Source organism: Seriola aureovittata, chromosome 6 (genome assembly GCF_021018895.1).
Source record: "Seriola aureovittata isolate HTS-2021-v1 ecotype China chromosome 6, ASM2101889v1, whole genome shotgun sequence".
Classification (NCBI taxonomy): Eukaryota; Metazoa; Chordata; class Actinopteri; order Carangiformes; family Carangidae; genus Seriola; species Seriola aureovittata.
The window spans coordinates 29,648,532-29,675,160 of NC_079369.1; the positions used below are offsets into that span (position 1 = coordinate 29,648,532).

The 26,629-nt window shown below is 40.7% G+C and overlaps 1 long non-coding RNA gene across 1 annotated transcript; it reads right to left on the reverse strand.

Moving 5' to 3' along the window:
• Nucleotides 1-17,318: 17,318 nt before the first annotated feature.
• Nucleotides 17,319-20,295, reverse strand: LOC130171193 (uncharacterized). The gene is made up of 2 exons (XR_008828097.1): nt 19,987-20,295; nt 17,319-19,498 (listed from the first exon to the last, which is right to left on the reverse strand). It is a non-coding gene; the product is annotated as an uncharacterized LOC130171193 (long non-coding RNA).
• Between the last annotated feature and the right edge of the window lie 6,334 nt (nt 20,296-26,629).

Genomic DNA, 26,629 nt, shown 5'->3' on the forward strand with positions numbered 1-26,629 from the left:
CATTTTTCACTCTTTTTTTTTTTTTTTTACAAAACAATGACTGAGTCTGTTTCAAAAATTCATCTTTACTGTATTTTGTTGTTGATGGAACTGTCATAACATTATATGTGCAATACTTAATACAATGTGTACAAAACATTTTTTGGTTGAAAAATAAAATAATATAACACTTATAGAATGTCGCCTCAGTCTTAACTGGTGTAGCTCTGCATTCTCCCTTCATGGCCTTTGGAAATTGGACCTTGAACTTTTGTTTGGGCTTGTGGTCGGTCAGCATTTTCATTGTAGTACATGGCAGCCAGGTGACAGATGATGACAGAAACCTTAGCCTACACACTCTCACAAGTTCTAAGTAACCACAGCTTCATTTACCTGCACATTATTCCAAGACTGATAAATGACTGTTAGGTTTATCAAAAGTAGATGCACTTCAGATGGCTACAGACCTGTACTTCTGATGTGAGGCTGAAGACTCTTCAAGGATAACTGTGTGCCTGCAGTGGGTCAGTCTGGCATGCAACATCCCCTGTTGCAGGAAGCTGTATAGATGGCCTGAACAGAGGAAACAGAGGTTACACCAACATCTCCTCAAATGTGTAGTTATGGCAACAGCTGCAAACAGTGCAAGAATGATAACAGATGCTCTCAATTATGTGTAAACTGGGTTGTCAATAGCTTGTAAATGCTGCAAATAGCTCATTATATGTGCAAGATGCAAAAAATGTGTATTATAGACTATCCCCTCGGACATATCCCCTTAACTCTGCGCTTATCTAGATATTCCCTACAGGCACTGTATCTGTGAACATGATATAAACGTTAACACGGCCGTTATAAGGCATGACTCTCAATAATAACTTTCACAGCACTAATAAACAAGCCCGGACACCTACGCTAATCACTACAGAGCCGATATTTAGTCCGAATTTTACCGGCTTGACTTTACAGCTAAAACGCCTTTAAAGTATAATACATTTAACAGGGTGGCTCTAATCAATGTCACACGGCGATACCAAGCAGAAGAATTACATACAATCTGTACCCCGCTACACCCGGCTGCGTGTCGACGACGCTAAACGTTAGCCACGTTAGCTGCCATGCTAACAACACACGCAACAGGCTCTCGTGAACAAACAGTAAAGCAACATAAAATGGTAAAACTTACAGCTCCGAAGTTCAAAGTTGGGTCACGCACAGTCGGTACTGATCCAGGCTTTATCTTCAGACTTGTAGGAAATCCTGCATTGTACTGGCCCTCGTTGAGAAAGCAGTCCGAGGTGAAACGGTTAGCACACACGTACAACACTTTCGGAGTTGGAGCGGGAACATTTCCATCAAAAATAAAATGAATCCACTGGGTCTTCAGATCCTCGGGCGTAGGGATTAAAAAAAGACTTCTGTGTTGGTTTGTGCAGCCAACAACAAAGCAACTACTGTGTTTCGCTCGTACCTTCGACATTGTTCTACCGAAAGCCGGTGTTCGCGAGGGAAGTAACGATACTGTCTGCAACACGGACTCAGGGGGCGGAACATACACCTAGCTCGGGGAGCGTCACCCATCCGGGGGGAGGGGCATCGCCCTTCTTGACGTCACCAGGGGCGAATCTCCAATCCGCTCGTTTGAGCACACATTTCTTGAAAGGTGGAGAAAGCAAAAGACGGAGAGGATGGACTTTTCTCATGTTTGGGGGGTCCGTAGACACGCCAGGGACACATACTACCGATAGAAAACCATGGAAAAGTGCATTTTGCATAATAGGTCCCCTTTAATAGTTCACTCGGAGCAATGGGTCTCTGGGGTCAGGGACCGTGAGTATGTAATGAAGGATTAAGTTCGAGCTCAGACCTTCTCAATCAGTCTGGGATCACAATAAACATACACAATAATCAGGGGCGTGGCCACCGGGGTGGCACCGGCTACCCCTGGAATATGATTGGCCACCCTGCCTGGCCACCCTCACCAGAGCTGCCAATCAGTTTGTCCGAGTCGACATTCAAAAATATGCAGGATTCACTCTGGATGCACTTCAACTCTCTCTTGCAGACTTGCACTCATGCTTGCACTGTTTCCATGAAGAACTTCCTTCCTTCTTCTGCAGGCAGGAGAGATCGTTGATCTGCGACAGCAGAAATCTCTTTTGGATCCGTAAGTCGTGTTTACATAAACACAAAAGGGGGGAAGTCTCAACTCGTCCAGCGAGAAAGTTGGGGGAAGGGTTACCTCCTTCAGTAAACTGGCTCACAGAGAGTGTCTGGTACAGTTACAATGGAAAGGTGATGGTTGGTGTGTGCAGTTGACCTTTATAGATGCAGTGATGTCACGGCGAAGTCGCCGGGGTCCCCTGCATCTCTGCCAATGAGAAGCGTGAGTTTGGGACTCCCCTAGATTTCACACTCAGGTGTGAACTGCAGGGCCTGCTGGGAGTTGGAGTCTGTGAGGGGTGCTTTTTGGCGCTCTTTTCTTTGTTCAGGCCTGAGGCTAGGAATTAGGCTCTGAGGTCAGGCTTCAAAGGTAGTAGGACAGAGCAGGCCTGCTCTAGGTTGACTATATGTTCAGGCCCAACATTTAAAATCAAAATGTACAGCAAACTCACAGCAGAAAGCTAAACACAGCACAGCTCTCAGAGACCAGGGAGGTTGATAATGCTACTAAATGTAAAGTTGAACAGGCAGGACAAAACACAAGGAGAAGACACCCAGAGGTCCTCTTCACTGACTTCACCCAACAAAAAGGAGGAAAGAAGAAGAACAATCTCATGTTCCTCAGTGATGCCATCTAAATTTCGAGCTACATATATCTTTGCAACAAATATGGATCCAGTGAGGGCACTGGCTTAGGAGGTATGTTTAAGGTCTGTATAGATGGATGGATGGATGGATGGATGGACGGACGGACGAATGGACGGATGGACAGACAGACAGATAGATAGATACTTTATTCATCCCCAAGGGGAAAAGATGAACACATTGACACGTTACACCACAGGACAGAACCTGGAGTCCTTCAAAGAGGCATTCCCCATGTTGAAGGCTGAGGTGGACACCAAGAGAATCAATGTCCCCTCTCATGGTGAAGATGATAGGCACCCAATAGAGAACTCCACCCCCTTGTTGTTGCTCTGCCCCTCCCACACCTGCGAGCTCCACCAAGTCAGCCTGACAGACCTAGTCTCACCAGTCTCATCATCACAAGTATAAACACAGAGACTCTCTGGAATCTGAGTCAACTGTACATCTGTTTTGGTACTGTCATGTTGTTTCTAAGTTCAGAAAATGTGTAATGCAATGAAGCTGTGCTTCCAAGTAGACTTTTTTTTCTGTGATATTAGGTGATATTTCTGAGTCAAAGGGTTACATTATTAATCTGATCATTATATTAGGGAAACTATTTATTTTTAAAGCTGCCAATGAGGGTTCCTTGAACATCAACCACTCTTATTAAATGTCATTTTACTTTGGAAGGATATATTCCAAAAAGAAATGATGACCTTAAAAAGTATAGGGAAAGATGGGAAAGGTTTATTGAAGTTGAAGGCTGGTGAGCATAGCCGTTTCTTGCTATATGCAGACTATGCAGATGCATAGGGCTCCTGCAGCCACTAGGGGGCCCCAAGCTGCAAGTTCAGTCTCAATACATTTGGGGAGAATTAAAACTACCTGTCTTTATTTGTAGCCAGCCAAGCCTCCTCATGTGTTTAGTGAAGATTTTATATGCTCAAAAATTCAATGTAGGATATAAACTAAGCTTCAATGACAGGGAAGCTGTGGCTTGTGTTTGTGGGGTAATCAAGTCAAAATCATCATTAGGCTGTCAGGCAATGAGTGATGTCTGCCGACAGGTATGATGGGATGACCAAACATCCTCTATCCACTCTACTCCCTCTGGAATGACTGACAGCGGTCAGCGAGGAGAATAACGGTAGCGTTAGTAAGGGTATCATGGTATTAAAAAGGACATATCCCTCTGGTGCAGAAAAAAGAAGAAAACTGCAGAAGAAAAACGCTCACAGGAAAAAGGTAAAGCATTTGCTAATGATGTAAATTCGCTTGTGGGGTGGAAGGGGTAGCTATAATGTTTGTGAATTTTTGAGCAAGTTTTGCAACTTTTGTCCTGCTGGCTAACTCCGCACGCCTCAGCTAAATCGATACATTGGCTAGCTCAGCTAGCTGGCTAGGACTGTTTGTATGCAAATAAACCCAGCTTTATACAGTGTGTGTTACGAAAGGGCTAAAATGAAATTGTCATTTGAATGGACTGTGATGTAGGACTGATTGACTGAAGTGACACCTGTTGCGTCAGATTATCGCAGGCTGCAGAGCATTTTGTTTCAAATGTCTGCGATGTCATCGTCCAGTGGGTGTCGCCTCTCAGTCATAGACCTCCTATGCTGTTAAATATTGTCAGATCAGATTGTTTTATGATTATTGTATTAAGTTTGCTCATTTTATAGGCCTATAATGTGAAGTGTGTTTCATAAATAAAATGTATTATTATTATTATTAGACCTGTTATTAGTAGTAGTAGTAGTAGTAGTAGTAGTAGTATAGTAATGGATTATTCATACAGCACTGAATTTTGAATGATCACTGTATTAAGAGAGATCTCTGTCCTATTGTATTTTATATATGTATTTTGTGGTTACTTGACAACTGTGCTGACTTAGTTGCAGTCTTTGCCACATTTATTACAATATTTAATACCCTATTCCTACAATAGAGTTAAGTTTTTGATGTATTTTTTTATTCAAAAGAACCATAATAACACAAATTAAAGTAAATTAAATTTATACTATTCTGTATATGACCACTAGTTCTGCCCTCAGTAAGAATATAAGGTAAGACCATATCATCAGTTAGATACAAGTTGTCCATTTTGCAAATATAGGTAAAAATATTCCCTCTATATCATATAGTGCTCATCAGTAATTTATCATTGTTTTTATTACTTTAAAGAGTACAATGTGCAGATGAAAGCAGAAAAAGGCTGAAAGTGACAACTTTGAAATTGGGTGCATGCTTTAAAGGGACACTGTATATTGAAATGTATAGTTATACATTTATTTTGAAAAAACAGATTATGCAGTGCAACATAACTGAAATGATATAATATGAATATATGCTTATGATCAATTTTTCTTGTTATCCTAAGGAGCTTTGTCTATGCAGCTGCAATTCTGAAATACTTTGGAGCTCCAGTCTAAGCAGAGCCAGCCAATTTATTTATTTTCATATTGTTTTAGGTGGGAGGGGAGAGGACTTTTATTTAGTTTCATGTTTAAGAATTTAAATTTAAAATAAACATTTTTGAGGGAAATGCTGCATCTGTTGCATTTATTGACATAGAGGAGCCTCATTGTTTACCTTTTATTATCATTTTCTGTAGGTTGAAATTGCTTGGGTAAACTTGAGATGTTTAATTCAAATTTGACAGAGTTTTTCACGAATCTCTCTTAAAGTGTAACAAATTGATGCATCTCCACGGATCATCTTAAAGGGTATGTAACCCCCCAATCTTAGTTTGACAAAATAGGGGCCCCCAAACAGCATCTTGCATAGGGCCCCCAAAAAGCTAGAAACTGCCCTGCTGGGGAGAATTAAAAAAAAACCTCAAGGGTAAAATTCAAGATGTAGGCATGTATTTTATGTATTTATTTATTTATTTCTTCTTCTTCTTTTCTTCTACATAATAATGAAATCTGGATGTTTAAGCCTCTTGGACATCTGGCTGTGTGTCCTGGGCCTTGCACCCAGGTGCGTGAGGCCCCTGGAGCCGGAACACCAGCTAAGGGCCAAGGGTGGAGCAGGGAGGAGTTGCCGCTGGGGAAGCAGCTTCACAGCCGCTGATGTCATGATTGCAGGAAAACCCTCCTCCTCACCTACACCTGGCCCACCATGCTGCTAGGCCGGTGTCACTGCACATTAGCTGGGGAAGAGGGTCCACCACCATAGACAGGTCTAGCCCCTGTATCACCACTGCGTTGTCCTGCCTCTTCACCCTCTTATTGTGACACTGCACTAGTGGTGTGGTTCACGTCCATTAGCTGCTGGTCTGCTGCATAACTATTCCATAGGTCAGAATGCACTGCTTGATGTTCCTCTAGTCCTCCAGCACACTGTGTCAGTCCCCCTGTGGGACTGTGGTGGAGGCACAGAGTCTGACAAAGATGGTCTCAATCAGGTGGCAGCAATCTGGGTAAAAGAGGCAGTGATGGTAAATGTGTGTCTCTTCACACTCCTGCCTCTTCTTAGGAGACCTGAACCTCCCCCTGTCCAGCCTGCTGTGGTTTATGGCAGCATGCACCCCCCTCTGCTCATCGTAGTCCAGCAGGTTCCTGAGCAGAGAGAGAACACAATATGTGAACATGTTGACAGGGCACAGAGGGAAAGTAGCAAGACAACAAATGTTCCTGACCTGCTGGTTGGTGAGGGCCAGAGAGGGCTGGTTCCTTAGCTCCATCAGATCCTCAGCTCCACCAGACACACAGCACCACCAGACATTCAGCTGCACCAGCTCCACCAGATCTTCAGCACCACCAGATCTTCTGTCCAGCTGTCAACTCTGTCCAAACTAATCAAATCAAAGTGGACTATTAATCTGGCTTTGAAAAGAAGCTGAAATAATGAAGAGATGAAGAGACCTTGAACTTGTGGCTCTTCTATCTTTTTTGTTAGATTGTGTTGTTTTTATATGTTGGATAACCACAATGGAAATCAGACCTATCGACTAATTGTGATTTAATCCGTTATTATTGCTACAGAGACATCATGTATTTTGAATAATCAAATAAACTGACTTGATGTTTGTCACATTAAACTTGTTGTGGAGCTGGACCACTGACTGGAGGATGCAGCTGAACCAGAAGACCACAAACAGCAACACCTCCTTCTGTGTGAGGACTTAGTGACACATGTAATTTACAGCTGTGCATAGCAGCGAATGACTGCGTCTGTGCTCATTTTGCTTCAGTGGCCATGGAGGCTCCCCACCGCTGTCCCCGGGCAGCGCCGCAAAGAGCTGACAGACTATCAGCTGGTGCTTTAATCTCATTTCACATACAAAGAGAAGGGGACACAGTGAATGTCCTCCACTTGCCCATAAGCAGGTGCTGCGAGAGTCAGCTGAATGTTTAGTGAACACAACATAACACAGCCTTAGTGCTGTGTGGACAGCAGAATGATGTGAACTTATTTACTACTTGTTAAGGGGGAATGCGACAGTGCCAATAGATGACGTTTCCAGACAGTGGGGATCATTCTGTCAACATGGCCCTCGAGCAGCCTGCAGGGCCACAGCTCGAGTGTTAGTTCTGCTCCTCCACACAAATGTCCTGCACACTCTGTCAAAGTGAATGCACTGATGAGTTCTCCTTTCTCTCCCCTCTCACTGACAGTATGGTTTGTATCATCTGATTTTCTACTGAGCCTACCACACAAAACTGAAGATCCACTTACATGCCTTTCCCAGGAACTTCAACTACATCGTAGTCTTTATCAGAGCAGTAACTGGACCTGTCTCAGGGACAGGCCTCTTCAGAAAACAGAAAAATCATAGTAGGAAAAGCAGGTTTAAATAATAACGAATGGTGCCTGTGTGTTTCATGCTGTCATACTAAGACACTTTAATAGAGCAGTGGAGGTTTGTTGTTGAGACTAAACTGCACGTGCGAGCGGAACAGGCAGACATCACTGTGAGCTGGTGTCACAGAGGTGACATCAGGAGGCAATGAGAGCTGGAGGGAAGCTTGGATGTTATCAGCCTTCTTCACATCAAGATGTGACACAATCTCCTGCAGAGAGATGAGTTTATGTGACAGGAATATTTCTCCTGGATTCTCAAACAGACAATTGTTCCTGGACTTACAAAAGTTTGATGTAATAATACGTAGAAATGGATGAGGATAAAAACAAAGTACAGACAAAAAAAAAAACATTTGCAGCAATAACCATCGATGAAAGAAAATTATCCAACGAGTTAAAATTCTAATTGAACTGTCACACGAAGATTAGAAACCAGTAATAGAAACATACATGAGCTAACTATTGTTAAGGTGGATATTTGTTATTTAAGTATCTGAGTGCAGATATGACAAGAGTTGTTCATTTTGACAGTTATGTAACCACTTCATAAATACATCAGTCAACTATAACTGAGCACACAGTAAACGTAAGACTGACTTCATGAAGCGTTTCCTCCAGCAGTCAGACAAACATCCAGCTCTGTGGTGTAATAAGATTAGGATTGTGCTCCAGCACTACACCTGAGATCTAGATCTGCTTTACATCCTGTCTTCACAGCTGAAGAGGCTCCAGAATCTTCCAAAAACATCCCCTCTTTTTGTACAGGCTGAATGTCTCTGGTTGGATGCATGGTAAAAATCTAAGAATAACTGAAGGTGGAAAGAAAACATTTTATATTGTGTCACATGTTGGGGTTTTAATAGGGGTTACACTTAGACCAGAACAGACATTTTTGTCTGTGACACTGTGAGACTATAGACTTGTCTCTACTTATCTCTGCTGCAACCCTGTGACAGAAATGGTCCATCATGTGTGTAACTTCATACATGTGAAAAGCTCATAAGCTTTTTAATCTTTCCAAATATTTTTTCACCAAAAGGTATGTGAGCCACAGGTGTTTGAGCTTGAATTTGCACAATATCTGAAACACCATGTACAACATGTTCAAATGATGTGTTTTCACATCACAGTTTGTGGTAAACATGTGAAGGTCCTCTGTCTTTACCCATCTCAGGTTTTAACAACAGTTCTTCTCCTTTTTTTTATGTTTCCTGAGTTTATGTAGTTGTGGCCCTTTATAACTTAACTTAAAAACAAAGTGCGACAGTGCAATAAGTTACAACAAAAACTGACAACGCCACCCTTTGTTTTAAAAGAGGTAAGAGTCTTCTCAAATAACTAAACACGGCTAAAAGGATCAATACAAAGTTTAAAGAGCAACGTCATTAAAAATGCAGAGCGGAGGGTGTTCTGGCACAGTTTTGAATAAATAATTAAAAACCGGAACAAACAAATAGCCAGTCGAAGAATAAACCAATTACTGTGGCGCCACAAATTAACCACGGTTAAAATGAATCAAGTTAAAACAATGTACACAACACAGAGAGAGATGTAGGGGGAGCAGGAGTAGCCACGCCTGGGCCGATCGTCTTCTTCCACAGGCCCTGCGGGTGACAAATAACACACGGCCCTTGTTCGTGCCGTTCACATCTCTCTCCCTCTCTCTCTCTCTCTCTCTCTCTCTCTCTCTCTCTGTCCCCGGCTGATCTTCTCCGCTGTCGAACCCGTCCTGATCCAAACTCCACCTGTAAAAATAGCTGTCCATCTGCTCCAATGCCAAACCCATTGTCCATAGAGTCACTCTCCTTCGGATTGGCTGAGAGCCGAGTTGTCCAATTACCCAGGTGCAAGTACTCAGTCCAGGGGCTCAAAGACAGATACACACACACACACAGGCACACACACACACATACACACACCTGTATATACTTTAAGTTAGATATCGTATGTGTTACTTTGTTATATTGTAAAAAAAAAAAAAAGAAAAAAAGGCTTTAAGTATAACTACTGGTGTATTTAATGCTGCAAAAGCGTGAATATTGCCAACCTCTGCCCTGTTGATATGGTGATTTGGTTATAGTTATTAAGGTAATTATTTATCAGAGTTCCAGATCAATAGTAATAATTTGAGAATGATTGAATATTGGCTATTCTTGCATTTTTAGACTGGTGCCCCTGAGGATTTTAGTTCATTTCAAAGTTATTATTTAATATTAATATTAATATTTTCTTAATTCATGATAGCCAATAAATTGATAAATAACCAAGATCCAACACCAGTAAAAGCGATTAAATGGGCAACCCCAAAAAACATTGAAGTGACCTACATTATTTTCAATGCATAATCTCCAACAACCTGTACTTTGATATTTTTTCTGCACCAGTGTGTCTTGTTACATTTTTTCCATATTCTCTCCAAGATATAGAGCATGTTCATTTCTGTTGCTCATGAATCTCTTCCCATTCGTCCACTGACATCTCAATATTTGGCTTTTTTCTCCCACGACTCTTTTATATATAATGTATGGTCTCCTTTTAAATTTTCCACTCCTCGTGGGGGAGTAGGGGGAGGTAGAGCACAGCCTAATCCGGCGGGAGAGAGTTTAGCCCAACAAGGCATCTCTCCCTGACTCTACCTCCCTCATTCAAAAAAACAAAAAAAACATCTAGTCCTACACAACAGAACAGAACTGTTTAGGGGAGTTTGTTTGCTGAATCTGCTGGTGTGTTTTGTCAGAGTTGATGATGGTGTTGTTTGTGGTAGCATAGGCAAGATAAAGAAAATAGTGGTGGTGTGAGGAGCAGTGATGGCTGGCATTAGGGGAGTGACTCTGGGACGCCAGTGATCACTGTCTAGCCTCCTGGAGGTGTCGTGGGACCAACTAGACGAAACACTGGTGAAAGGAGGTTCCCACCTGATGACTCCAAAGACATGTTAGTTATCACTGCTCATTAGTCTGTATAGCTAAATTAATAGTTATCATAGGACATGTTAAGCTTAGGGAGCTATTCACTGAGTCTGGTCCATTTTCTGTAGCACAAGTTTCTTGTGTTTACCTAAAATAAATGATTTTGAATCTATTGAATCTTCATATGCTGAGGTAAACGATAAAATAATTACCTGCCTCCATCTTATCGAGGGTCTCTCTTCTTATTGTTTGCTCTATATAATGTCTCATTTGCAAGTGTCAAGTGTATGAATAAAGTCTTCACTGGTTCACCCATAATGATGATCCCCACATGAATTAATCTCCTCGCTTATGTGTTTTCTTCATTTATTATAATCTATTATAGCCTGTACAACAGCTCTTCAAACAAAGGAGAGCCAACCCTCTTGGTAACTGTGAAGTTCTATTTCTAGTCCTCGGTATCTGTCCTGGCCTAATATCTAGAGATCACTTTATCCCACTCCATGGATTCTTTATCTGTCACCTCCACTGGCAGAGTCTGGAATAACCTTATTCATTTAAAAATGTCTCATGGAAATGAAGCCTCTCCACATCATTTCTCAATTATATGTTGCATTACATGCAGAGTGTGTCTGATGTTGTTTCTATCTCTGTTTTATAACAAAAATTAATTATTTCTGGCAGACTTTTTTCTACACACCAGGTTCAAACATCATTAAATAGTATATAATCTTTACTCAGGACACTCATGGGTCTGTAGCTGGAGATTCTAACTTATCCTTTCTTTCCTTTGGAATAACATATGATGTCCTCCCTCCATGAATATGCACATTCTCTTTTAGCTCCCAATTAAACATGTTCCACAGAAAGAGATCGATGATTCCCTGAGTGGTCGGGTCACTCTGAGGTGTACCCATCCCCGCCTGGGGACTCATGAGCCTTATTTAGAAAATGCTGTTGTTCACTTGCTGCTTTTTCAGCCCATGAGTCAGCAGTTTTGTAGATTTACTTCTGGCTTTATCATACCTTTGTTTCATGAACATCATGAATGGATATCATTCATCCCTTTTTTTAATTTCCTGATTCATCTCCTCATCCAGTGTGTCTCTGCATTCTCTTTCCAGCCTTTTTTAATCTGATTGTTGGGTACTCAGTTTCTTCTATTTTCACTGGTGGGGACACCTCTCCATTATCATTATTATGTCTGACTTTCCTTTATCATTTTATTCTTTATATGTCTTCTCAGTACATTCCAAGTCAGTCTCCATAGACTGGCTTTCTTCTCATTTGTCAGACATAAGGTTGTATATACTTTTTCTAATTTATGTGTTCCTCTTGCAGAGGAGTCTAATTGTGGGTTAAGTCTTAGATTCAGATCAATGTCCAATTTGAGCCTGAAGGGGCACAGGCATTGAGGACAGTGACCAACTCACCCTCAAGGCTCCCCTAAACCAAAATGTATGTACTGTTGAATTAAAAAAGTTTCTCTGACCTGGACACCATAAATGTTGGGTCTGTAGACACGGGGCACCATATGTTAGATCTTCAGTTGTCAATTCAATTTATCAATTTATTGGCTATCATAAATTTAGAAAATATTAATATTAAAATATTAATATCAAATAATAACTTTAAAATGAATTGAAGTCCTTAGGGGCACCTGCCTAAACTAATGGGCAAAATAGCCAATATTGTTTCAGTCTCAAATTATTAATCTGGAACTCTGATTAATAATTACTTTAATAACTATAACAAATCACCATATCAACAGTAAGTTAAAGTTGAAGAATTGTAATTCCACTGAGTAGAGGTTGGCAATATTCACACTTGTGAACACCAGTACACACCAGTAGTTATACTTAAAGACATTTATTAACAATGGAACAGAGTAAAAACACAATGTCTAATCCTGTATATACTGGTGTGTGTGTGTGTGTGTGTGTGTGTGTGTGTGTGTGTGTGTGTGTGTGTGTGTGGACATACAAAGGCAAGATGGCTGATTCGAAATGGTCGCTGTGACCACATGACCTGAACAAGGAAAACTACACTGTTGTTGAATTTTCCAGTGAGTTGTTTGGCTTGTTTGGTGAAGTAAAGTCATGTCTGCCTGTGTCATCTCCTTTGTTCTTCTCACAGAGTTAGCTGTTCCACACTAGCTCTGCTGTGGCTCCTGTTGCTTAGAAAATCAGCTGACTGACCTTGTGTTGTAGCAGCTGATTCTGAAGAGAACTCACTCTCAGTTTATCCTAAGCAGGTCGCTGCTGTTGAGAAGAGTGTTGCAATCTGCTGTGAGCAGGTAGCAGGGCTGACCTGGGCTGGGGCCTTGGTGCTCCTTGAAGAGCCGAGACGGGAGAGGAGCTGCTCTCCTGAGCAAGCCAAGAAGCAGAGAAGAAAAGAAGAAGAGCGAGAACAAAGAAGGAGATCTGGTTTTGTTGGTCACATGTCGCACACTGACCTACACTGACTGGTCAGTGAGGTCAGTGGGGGAGGGTCGTCCCCAGGTGTGAACAGTGAGGAACTGTGGGGAAGTGAGTTACTTTGTCTGTGGAACAAAGAAACATGTGGTTTCCAGAAACTTGAATGTACTAGAGTCCCAACAATATGAAGTTTTGTAACGCTGATAATCAAAAGCAAAAAAAGAGGAATTTATCACAAAGATATCCTTTATCAATCCAAAAACAGGTAAAATATCGTCCACATCTGAGATATTCATAGACTTCCCACTGATGTCGTTATCACCTTATACAATAAGCCTTTTCACAGAGACGACAGATTGTGTGATGTCCATGTGCAAAAAATCTGAGTATAGCTTAACATAATCAATATTTGTCACCTCTGACACAGGCCCCAATTCTCTCTCATTTGCAAAAATGGAATGCTACATGCCTTCATTCTGACAACATTCAAGTAACTGATTATGTTTTGCAAGTGATTTACAAAAAAAAAAATGTAACTTAGAAGCCCACTGCTTATAATAGCTGTGCTTTGCCTCAAATCGCATGCACACACCCCCTATAAGAGGACAAAGAGATTTGATTTGACTAGGAAGATGCATCAGGGAAATATTGTTTAAACGGAAATAAGTGTGGCTCAATCATACTTTTGAGCCGTAATATGGTTTGTAAAGAAATAACAGGAGCAAAAACTACCTGAACAATCTCAATCAACTTAATATTACATTTACCACACTCATTGTCCGCATTATTCAAAAGAAAAGGTAATATTTTCAAAAGTAATTTTGCCCACAAGACTGTTTCAATTTGTTCTCATCACCTGCCAAAGTGCCAACACTAACAGGACATGGCTTATCCCGTATATCAAGAGGTGAGTAAGGAAAACTCTGAATGGCTGAATTGAACACTAATTTTACCCGTCCTGAGAGGAAAAGGTGTTTTAATACAAGCAGCACAAGCTGCAGATTGCTGCTCTAAAAAACACTCAAGCATCTCAAATGAGCTGTTCCAGTGAGTGCACACGTCTTGTTTCAGTTTGTGTTCTGGAAGCCTAAGTAACTTCTGCTTCTCTTTGAAAACAGCAGTTGCGACCATGCTGCAGTGGAAAAATGCCACGACACGTCTCACTCTCCCTAAAAGCCAGCCAGCACATTTGAGGCCCTTGTTGTGTAGCCAGGTTTATAGTATGTCTGAAGTATTTTATGTGTAGTGATAAATTTGCCTCTACTCCGGCTACAGACATGTTGCTGGTGTTATCTGTGACAAGTGCCACAATTACTGTTCTCTTTAGTATCTTCATACAAATGACATTAAGATTTGACAAATAAATTACCAAATGCTGAAAGGCCATTGCAATACATATCCAGGAAACATGTACGAGAACTACTGGCCATGAGTGAAAATTCATCAACATGAGCAATTAATATTGGGGATAACTATTTAGATTTAAAGGAAGGTGTAATCATACACATGTAAGCCTTGATATGCTTGATTACATTTCTTCAAAAATGATGATGGTCTTGTCCTTTCTGTGTTTTTTTAAAAGCATTTCACTCACTTGACAATATTTCTTTTTTGTGAAAAAGACATTTTGATGTTTGTTTATTGTTTTTTAATGCAATCCGAATGTTTTATAATGACAATAACCGCTGTGTTTTCTTAAAAAGGGTTAGGGTTAGGGTTACTGGTGAGCTGGAGTGTGATGGCTTGGGGGAAGAAGCTGTACTGTATGCTTGAGTTTGTCCTTGGTCATGGTGCAATTTTGTGAGATATCCTGGATTGATGGGAGTGAAGTCCCAACAATCTTCTCAGCTGCGCTTGACAGTCTCTGCAGGGACTTCCAGTACGAGGCATTGCAGTCTCCATACAGTTGGTCAGTGTACTCTCACTGATGCCCCTGTAGAACGTGGTGAAGAGAGAAGGGACAGGTGTGCTCTCCTTTGTATGCTGACTTTGTATAACCCTGGACATGAATCTGTCCTCACATATATAATCCTTATTTGGTTTTGTCTGTTTTCACATGTAAACTCCTCATCAGGTACTGTGGATCTGTTCTTACATGTGCACTCCTTATTTGGTACTGTCTGTTACAAACTAGGGGGTCCTTGTCCCTTGAGCACGCAGCTGCTTCTTTTTGACAGCTAGCTTAATAATTAATAATTAATAAAAATTCAAATTTGATGCCATTAAGTTATTCTTAAAGCATTGGCTTTAAAGAGAACCTCCATATTCGCTAGAATCCTGTTATCCAAGTCAGAAGGGTTTTCATGTTTATTTAAACATATAATGTTGTGCCTTCAATGCAATAGTACGGAGCCCCTAAAGGGACATGGGGAAAATATTTTTTTTAGATATGTTTCTCGTGCGCACGAGAAAAACATCTCGTCCGCACGAGAAAGCATTGGATGCGCGCGCATGTTTTGTGGGAGATCCACTGCATATGGTTTGAGGTCTGTGTGAAAATGCCAGTTCAGGAGTTAATTCGGCTGTATTTCCAACTAGGACTTCATTGTAAGGACATTGCTGCTTTGCTTGCAAGTCGTCATCGCTATGTTGTGTCTGAAAGACATTTAAAACGAATTCTGAAGGCATGTAGTCTGTCTCGGCGCAAGGGATACACCTCTTTGGATCGTGTGGTTGATTTCATTCACCAGCAGTTACAAACAAGTGGCCAGCTGTGTGGGTATAGGTGGATGTACACCAAATGCAAGGAGAATGGATTACATGTCAAGAAAGAAGAGGTACGCTTAACTCTTAAAGAACTTGACCCAAGGGGTGTTGAACTCAGAGGAAGGAGACGGCTCCATCGTCGAAACTATTTTGCAAAAGGGCCCAATTATATTTGGCACTTTGACTCTTATGACAAACTGAAACCATTTGGTATCTGTATAAACGGTTGTATTGACGGATTTTCCCGGAAAATTATCTGGATGAATGCATTTACGACCAGCAGTGACCCCAAAATCATTGGAGGCTACTATATGGAGGCAGTGAAGAAATCCGGTGGTTGTCCGAGGATTGTCAGAGGCGATCGTGGCACTGAAAATGTTAAAGTCAGAGACTTTCAGCGTTTTCTCCGTCGCAACATTCATGACGGCTCTGGTATTGACAGCCACGTCGAAGGGGCAAGCACAGCAAATCAGCGCATAGAGAGTTGGTGGGGTTTCCTCAGAAGGGAATCAATGGAGTTCTACATCTCTCTGTTCACTGACCTGAAGGACCGTGGTTTGTTCGGTGGTACATACTTGGACCGAGGTCTAATTCAGTTCTGCTTTATGAGCATCATTCAGGTAAGCTACAATGCATTGTTATATCTATTTTCATCCTAAATTGAGGCCCACAAATGTTCGTTTTTTCTTTTAACATCCCCCCATGAGCAGACAGTGGTTGTGAATATTAGGACTCGTGTCTCATCATGTCCATCTGTCTTATCAGTGTCCTACATTAGCCTATTAATTCAAAATTAGTGTTGGGGGGTTTGGTAGGCCTAATTTAATTACAAAATAAACAAAATTGTAATCCGTTACATTACTGGAGAAAAATATCTAGTATTAGGCCTATTAATTTACAGTTACTTATGTAAAATTCATGATTAAGATTTTAGTTACATCCGAAAATTATCAGCAAAAGCCTAAAGCTATTTTATTTTTGTTGCTTGGTGTATCCCCCTCTTGATCGCGTTTCTTCATTTATTCTTATTAATTTATTAAGTTATTTATGCTGGTCCCTTTCCACTCAATTTCTCCTAACTTCATCAAAAACTTCAAGATTTAACATGATTTTTTTCAAGTCATCTCATAACTTACTTAAGGAGCGCATGATGAGAATAACAAATTGCATATTAATTAACTTTTCTTTCTCTATATACTGTTTTTCCAGGATGAATTAGACGAGACCATCCATGTATGGGATTCACATGTCATCAGACCATCAAAGAATGACAGGGTGCCCAGTGGTCGCCCCCGAATCATGTACATGTTCCCAGAACTCTACAGAACTTATGACTGCATTTCCCCAGTGGACAGAGCTGATGTACAGTTGTGTCAGAGTAACTGCACATTTCGACCAGCAGTGCCATGTGACACAGACATCTACAAGATCTGCAACATTCTGATGGCAGAGTCACAGCTGCATCTTCCAGCTGATGCTTATCAAGCATTGGATTTGTATCTGCATTTGAGGAATGAGATAACATCCGCTCTCTAATTTGAGATGGATTATTATTCAGATTATTCACGGGTACAACATGTGCACACTGTATACACTTGAACAGTGCTATGCCACAAACATTAAGAACATTTGCAGCAATATTTAGGGGCAAAAATGACTGATATGTCACTATATGCACACTGACTACAAAGAGAAACAAGGCAGGACATGAAAGAGGAACTGAATTTTTATTTTAGAATATTATGTTCTTCGTAGTTAACTGTCAGCATATTCGCCACATGAGGCTCAAAGAAAAACAGCCATTTGAAATTGTACTGTATGTGCATTGAACAGGTATTTCTTTGTTGAATGCTGACAAAAATGCTGAATGTTGAACTTCATTCAGAATAACAATTGCATAAAAGATGCACATGAAAATGTAATAATTGTACAAAAAGGGACATTCACCTGTGAGGGCAGACCCTGCTGATTTATCGAAATTATGAAACTTTAACTGTCTTGTGGAAAAAATTCTGTATGTACTAACAAATTACTGAAAAATCATTTCCAATAAGAAAATTAAAAAAATAAAAAAATGTCAACTGTTTCTGTTTTAATAAGAACAATAAATGTAAATCTATAGAAACAGTTTTGCATCAGACAAATGCCATAATAATCTCAGTGTAGAAGACGGATGATTGTAAAGCAGTTGCCAGACAAGACATTATCAAATTCTTTACGAAACTCAGGGTATGAGCTGTAGGTGCATGGTAACTCAAGTACTGCTCCACATGTGTGTGCTACAGGCCTGCGACTTAAACCACACAATGCATTAAAAGTTACTTCGAATGTGTCATTGCACAGCACAGTAGATCCTGTGCAGAAGCGTAAGAAGATCTCCAGTTTTCTTTGGTCGATGCTTCTCACATACCGTAGCAGGTGGTTAAGAGCAGTCTGCTCTTGTGGATTTAGGCTTTCAGTTGATGGTTTTATCATCTGGGCCACTCTCTTGTTAGTTGGCCTCTTAGATTCATAGAGCTGCATTATGTTGTCTTTGGTTATGAGCTTTGGCATAGCATCGTGAACACTGGAGTGGAAGCAGTCGATTATGAACTTCGGCTCTTGCAGAAGAGCTTTGTGTGCCATTGTTAAAATAGCAACCCGTTAATTGTTTTTTGGGGGCAGGCAGCGTGAGCCCATTCTTGAGAAGACATCAAGTAAGTCCTCCTCAACAGTTTCATCAATGTTGCCCTGTAGTGCTTTTTCAAGCGACGCACGCTCATTCTCTGAAAGAAACCTGGAAAATGACATCATCAAGAGTTCTTCATCCACTGAGCTAACGCCTTGACAACAGGTAAGAACAAAGGCTGGTGACAGTCTGACTGGTAGGACTTTGTGGTCCAGGTATCCTTTCAACCACACTCTTCCGAGAGCTTGCCATTTCTTCTCAGAATAGTCTGGTTGTAGTCTGGGTATTCGTTCATCTTCCCCCTCACACTGGTCCAAGAAGTGGTCCCAGAATGCGGAGTACGCCTCTCTTGACACACCATTAATGTCCATAGCTTTTTCATTCGTAAACTCCATTTTTAGATTAGCATTCAGTACTTTTGGATCCATGAAAACATTAAGGACATCATCAACTATGTTTACTCGTCTTAATTTCACATGGAGGATTTCTTTGTCAAATGGATCTGGTGATGCTGGAAGACAGCTTGATGATACCGGTCCATCATTGAATGTAGAATGCTGCAAGATATTTAAAAAAGGTAATTAGGTGTGATTATTGATTGATTAATCACTAGTGAACAGAAAAAAATCAAAGATTTTGACAATCAATATATCAATTAGCATGAAAAAATTGTGATAATGTTGTGGTTTTAGATTTGCTACTTTTTTATTTCATACTACGATGCATGAAATTGGAAATGAGTTTTGGAATGTTTGGATGAAAAATGAATTTAAAAACATAAGTTACAGATTTTGTACATTTTATAACAGAACAATGAATAAGAAAAACTATTTAAAGTAATTGACAATGGCACTAATAATTTTACAGTACTGTTAGAAGTTAGTTCTACATTGTCCCTGCATGCTGCTCAAGTCATGTGGATTCCAGGGAAGAGTGGTGTCTTGATTATCACTATCATCACCAACAATGGGTCCAAAGTTCACTTCAAAGTCCTCAAGAGATTGTTGAATGGCAGGAGCAAGAAGGGAATCTGAGACATCACTTAACAACTGGTCTGCATCTTGATTTGGCAAAGACTTTAAACAGTCATCTTCAGATCCATGCCTTCTTGTTGACTGTTGAGTATGACTGCCAACATCATCAGAAGGTCGTGGATGCAGGACCTCTGTGTTACCCATCTCAGGAGTTGCTGATCTTGACTGGCTGATTGTCTCTCCTCTCTATTGATAATTAAATATAAAAAACAACAAAACAAACAAATGTATTTATGTGTAATTATTATATTACCTATGTTTTTGAATAATCTGGTCGAAGCTGTTATGTATATTCATGTGATTATAAAACTCTGCACCTTTGCACAGTACATTTTTTGGTGTATGCATTTTTACTTAATGTAGCATTAAACACAAAAGCATTCGCAGACTCCCATCTTAACTGCAGATTTACAACTTGCAACAAGATTGTGGTCTCTTAAAGGCCATTTCTTTGTCCTCATAGATTTCACCTGTGATTTATTATAAACATAGCTGATGTGTCATGCAGATGTAACTCAAATGCCACTACAGGAAACTATAACTTTTGATTAATCAATTTTTGTTTGAATTTTAAAGAATACTGAACATTTTGGTACAATAAAATCTTCAGACAACACAAGTTCTGTACTGTATAGCACAGACTGGGTCCATAAAATTGCAATACTAGGGCTTACATTTTCATGGTTTTCCTGCATTGAGCCACTGGGAGCTAGATCTAAATCAGAGGAGCTCTCTGGATGATCCACTTGATGACATCTCCTGGTCTTGTTCCTCAAGGATCGTGTCTTCATTGTCCTAGCCTATAAAAAAGTGAGCAAATCAGCAAATTGTGGGCTTATACAGACTTGACATAGACTTAAGACAATAGATTTGTCCTCAAAAATGAATGACATCTGTGAATGTACAGGTCACATTGGATAAGAGCACAGGTAGGAAAGCTAAGGTGAAACTTGTTAAATTGGCTACTCTTTGAGAACAATAAATATGTGTCAAACGCATATCTTTGTACAGCACACATCATACTCAGCATATGAGACAGGTGTGGTATACAACCACACCAATCATAAAGGAAGTTCTACTTATAGTGCAGCATTTTCACCCACAATCTGCGCCGTTTTAAAACCATAGCAATAAACAACCAATCAATATAAATTAAATATCTACAGTAGCCTATATATTGATACCACAAATGTGGCAGAGGATAAATTACCTTCATTGGCCTCTTATGTGTTGGCTCGAAGTCCGATGATTCATCAGAGAGAAGTATAATGTCTTTAGCTTGGTGGTTGTGTAGATGCGCAGCATTCGTAGTTTGGTCTGTTCGTACAGCTGGCCCACCGTGACTTCATGGCACACAGAATTGTGACAATAATCACAAATGTCAAATTCGAAGTCTTCCGTCGGTCCTTTGGATGAATGCCCATTTGGAAAAAACAAGCCTTTGCCTGTCTCCAGCAGTTCACCCATAGTCACTGATTTCTGGACCGACAGATTCCTTTTCTCGTTCTGACCTGGTGATAAGTTCCGCTCTCAAAGTGGAGCCATCCCATTTCAACCTTTGGCTGCATGTTTATTGCCAATACCGGGGCCTTCTCTGTCACTGTTATGAGTTCTTAATCTGTCTCTTAATTTCTGCATGAGAGAGGACTTCACTGTCTCTGCTCCTCCCGGCTCTTCGTTTGTCACAGTTCTTTGACGACAAAATGCTCTGAGAGCAAGTCGGTCCCCATATCTTACGATATACTTGCTTAACTCCTCATCTGTCATAACACCTATGACGTTGATGTCGATCTGTAAAAAGGCAAACGTTTGCAAAATGACAAGCTAGCAACATTAAATGTAGGCTATTGCTTACTTAATGTGAAAGTTAACAATTATCCTCACCTTGTCATCTTTTAGTTGGTTGATGACACTATCAGGTATATGCCGCATTTTCAGGAACGAGAATAAATCTACTTCTGCTGCCATCCTTTGTGCTTGTCTTAATCACAGCGAGCACAACTCCTGCTGTTGATTATACCTTCGGACAATGAAGTCCTAGTTGGAAATACAGCCGAATTAACTCCTGAACTGGTATTTTCACACAGACCTCAAAGCATAAGCAGTGGATCTCCCACAAAACATGCGCGCGCATCCAATGTTTTTTCGTGCGCACGAGAAACATATTTAAAAAAAATATTTTCCCCATGTCCCTTTAGGGGCTCCGTACTATTGCATTGAAGGCTCTAGAACTCTGAAAAAATTCTATGTAACTCTAGCCACATGTTTCAGTCTTCAAACATCATAAAAAATGAAAAAAATAAATAAATAAATAATTCAAATGTAATGCAGTAACACGTCTACTCAGAAAAATTTTAACCGACTTACTTTGTTCTTTTATCTGACAACATTTTTACACAGTGATTTACTTCTACTGATGTCTTTTCCCTAATAGTAGTGACGCCTTTTATGTGTTGGTGTGCTGACCTTTGAACACAATTTTCATCTTAAAAGGTGTGTGTGTGTGTGTGTTTCCTTCCTCGGTGGCCACAGTCACAATAGCAACCAGTGTCTCAGCAGGTGCCACTGACAATTACTGAGCAGAAATAGATAAAGCTTATTTCTATTGGCTAGCCTTTTAATTCCGGTATGAGAACAACTCTAAGGTAATTCAACGAGGTGTATTTACATAATCTTGTGTGCGTTTTGCTTGTGGTTCTTTGTAGGGCTGCCGCGACATCGACGATGAAAATGTGTCAACAAATCGTTTCTCATACATACATTGATTTATTTGTGGTGGCAAGTCACTGTTAACCGCTATATATTCTCTATTTGTCTTTTATGGTCACACTGCTTCTCTGTCCTCTGGCCTGCTCTCTCTGCTACACACACACACACACACACACATACACACACACACACACACACACACACACACACACACACACAGCAAACAGCACAGCAGAGGCTGTGCCAGAAACAGAACCAGGTGAAGTAACGATAACTGAAGATTACTGGAGGTGACGACAACTATTACGGAACTTTACTGTAAGTGCAATAAAACAAATGGCCAATAAGAACTTTATCCAATCACCTGTTCAACAAACAGAAAATAGATATTTTCTCTTTCGACTCCCGGTGTCTTTTACACAACAACATTGCACTGATTAAGCTAATGATGAAACACGTGGCAGATTGTTGTAAATTGAGCGACTGGCTGAAACAAACCAGAACAATCAATTCAAATCCTGTTCTGAATTTATTCTTTTTTTTTTAAGGACCAGTAATAGTCTGAGCTTAATCAATAAGGCTATGGATAAGTTAAAGATAAAATCCTAACTAGAAAATTCCAGGGAAATTTTGAGTGCCACGGGGGCTACTGCCGGGATGAGTACATGATTTATTTCCAGTGTTCAAAAGTCACCCTGATCATACTCTGGTTTTGAGAAATGTCTTGATATAAAAGACTCTGATATAAAACAATGTCACATCCCTCCATCATGTATTATGTGGGAAATATCTCATATTCTGTGTTGTTTTTTTTAATAAAACAAGTGGCAACATGTCTTCAAACTGGCATTTAAAGGGTTAAAATCCTGAAAACTAATAAACATTTGTTAGGTTTGAGCAGAACTGAAGTGGTTTAAGAGATTTATGCAAAAAAAGCAGAAAAAAATATTGATATATGATGATTTTATAGCATTTTCTTTGTGTGTCCTTTTTTGAACGCGAGGAACCCCAGAGGGTACAAAATGTGTTACCAGTGTATAATAGACCTGTAACAGTAACTGACATTAGATTTTTAAAATATGTAAAAAAAGACACTTTCTTGCAGAAATCCATACCTTCAGCTGTAACACAGCCAAAATGATCAGCAAATCAAAAAAGAAAAGTGAAGAAAATGTCCAAAAAAGGACAGAGGGACCCCTGAGGGTTAATAAATCCCATGAACCGCTATTTAAATTACCACTATTATGTTTCTTTCTGTGCTAAATTTAACATTACTGGGGAGGAGAGCAACGCGACTAGAAGTGACAGCGAGAGAGGGCTAGTAGCTTCTCCTCTCCTCTGTCTCAGCGGAGACCGTCACAACTTCATTCACTCTTTTAACAAAACAAAAAAAAAGCAACGAAGGAAGCAGTAAATGGACTTACATATTTAAGACCTAACTAAATGTAATTTAAGACCTAACATGCGGCTAATGTAAAGCTAGCAGGGCTTGGAGAGTTGGTTATCTGGTTGCTAGGCGCACGCAGGCACACAGGTCAGGAGCTGCCGTTGCCATGGCAATGTGAAAATCTGCCCAGAATTTGGCTTCTACACGGCTTCAAACAACTGCAAATTATGAGAAAACCGTTACTTCTTTTCATAAACCGAAAACACCGTGACAGACACTGAAGCCAGAAGTTTCTACAGTCTCTATTTTATTCAGATATTCCTTAAAATGAGTGAGCACGTTTTGATGTATATATTACCAGGGTTTTCTCAAAGCTGCGGGACGAGTTACGCGCCGAATTTTTTTTTTTTTTTTTTTTTAAAGTATATTTTTTGGGCTTTTATGCCTTTAATGGACAGCACAGTGGAGAGTGACAGGAAACGGGGAGGCAGAGAGAGGGGGAATGACATGCAGTGAAAGGCCGTCCGATGCGGGATTCGAACCGGGGCCAACTGCAGCAAGGACTGTAGCCTCTACACATGGGGCGCCTGCCCCGAGGCAGAGCCCCGAGGCACTCCTCTACAGCTATTCTAGCTGTAGAGGAGTGCCTCGGAGCTGAGCACCCGTGGCACTAATGATACCCATCCCTACAGCTGGGTAATGTCTGACTTTGGGAGGATGAGCACATCACAGTTCAAATCCCTTCACTCTGAGTCTTATTTTGTGGTTATTATTAGTGCCACGGGTGCTCAGCTCCGAGGCACTCCTCTACAGCTAGAATAGCTGAGAGGAGTGCCTCGGGGCTCCGAGGCTATTATTATTATTATTATTATATTAGCATAACTATATCGTTATTATTTAATAATAAAAATATGATATATGTACATTTCATTATCATTATTATATATTATGATATAATGAACTAATTTGTAATGAATCTGTTCTTTGCCAATATAAAGTCTATAGAATATTTTTTGGGGAATGTGGGCATAATTGGGCTTTATAATTTTATAATTTTGATCAAAATTGGGCTTTATAATTTTGATCATAAACTGATTGTTGTCTTTTGTAGATGCATCACAAGGTAATTAATCATTATAAAGTTGATTTAATGTGCACCATAATATAAGTTAAGTTAAATTGTACTTGTTTAGGCATTAGGAAATGGCTCCAATAAGTGCTGCAGAGAGGCAACGTCGCTACAGGGCTAACCGTGATGCAGATCCTGACAGACGAGCACAGTATCTCCAGAAAGAGAGGGAAAAATGGCAGAGAGACGGAGACACAGGGAAAAAGAAAAAAGTGAATGATCTCAGTGAGCGTGAGAGGCGAGTCCAGAGAAAGAAATGGAGAGAGAGGAAGAGGGAAGCAAAAGGCAGGAGAGAAACAGCTGTAGGACCTCCATCTCCACCTTTAACACCACCTATACCACCTGAGTTGCAACCTGTGGCAGGGTCCTCAAGGTTAGAAATGCAAAATCTTGCAATGCACAATATAGACATGAAACAGGACATGATTTGAGTTTTACTCCATATCTCTTCTCTCTACCTCTACATCCCCTCTCACTCTACCCTTCTACACTCCTCTATATCCCCTCTATTAATACACCTGCCCCCTTGTGTCTATTTACCTCCTCTCTTCCCCTCCTGTCTGTACCTCCTCTCATCTCTCCTTCTCGTGTATGTTCATCTCTCCCCTATATCTTCCCTCTATTCATCCCCTGCTATTTTTTATACCTCTACCACTCCATCTTTCCTCCCCGTGACATGAGCATGCTGTGGCTGTAGCAGATATTGAGCTGACTCACTTTCTCTTTGTTCTTCTTAAACAATGTGTTTTGTCTGGAACCTAGGGTCAATTCTTACAAACTTTAACTTCAAACTAAGTTTGTGTGTTAACTGTCTGATTTTTGTGTTTAGGCAAAAACAACATGGTCAGCGCCTTAGAAATAAGAAGAAGATGATGATGGAAAGAGAAATTGAAAAACTCAAAGCTGCCTTGTCTGACGAGAAAAGAAAAACTGAGAAGTATAAGAAGAGGTGGGAACGTCAAAAAAACAAACAGACCCCATCCCCTCGAAAACAACTGAACCAATTGCTTCAGCATCCTGCTCATCCCAGCTCACGCAGACAACTGCTTCTCCATGCCTGCGTGGTTGAGGAACTAAAAAGGAAGTACAGGAACTCCAAAAAACAGAGGGACAAGCAGGTGCTTGCAAGAGCCACCATGGGGATGGTAATGAAGAAATACAGGCTTCAGAAATTAAGCCAACAAACCCTGGGCTTCTCAAATAAAAGGGCAAAGCTGACTGGAACGCTCTCCAGCTACAAGAGAACGTCTCGACAGAGACTATCAAAAAAGCAGGCGGTCGTAGCATACTACCTAAGAGATGAAGTCAGCCGTATGACAACAGGAAAGAAACAAACCATAACAATACAAAAGAAGAAGATGCAGAAGAGATTGCTGACAGACACCATCAAAAACCTTTTCGACAAATTTACTGCTGAAAATGACACCAAGTGTCATACTCCTTCTTCTGTAATCAGAGGCCATTTTGGGTAGTTGCACCCACAGAGGCTGACAGGGACACCTGTCAGTGCAAGACACATGAAAACCTCCAGTTTATGGCTACAGCCTATTCAACAGTGGACTTCCGTCCTCCTAGGATGTTGAGAAGATGGCGGATACGATCGTCTGCAATTCCAGTGAGAAGGATTGTGCCTATGGTGTGTGTGCAGAGTGCCAATCAACAACTGTTCCATTGGTTAGGCCAGCAACAACCGATCAACTTCCTCACATGCAGTGGTCAACTGAGGTCAGCAACGATGAAAGCATGTCCATGGTGACCATCAAAAAAGAGATCCTCCTCCCTGAAGTGGAAGCTGTGGACCAGTTCCACAATCGAATGGCCAAATTCCGGCACCACATTTTTAACAGTCGGTGGCAATTCAAGGCCTACAGGCAGCTGAGGGACAACCTGGCCGAAACGGAATGTCTGATTCACGTTGACTTTAGCGAGAACTATGGGTGTAAGAATCACAATGAGGTGCAGTCATCCCACTTCGGGGGGTCACACTAGCAAGCGACCCTCCACACTGGTGTGCTCTACACCTCATCAGGACCCCCCCAGAGCTTCTGTACTATCTCGCCATCTCGGAGGCACGACCCACCCGCCATCTGGG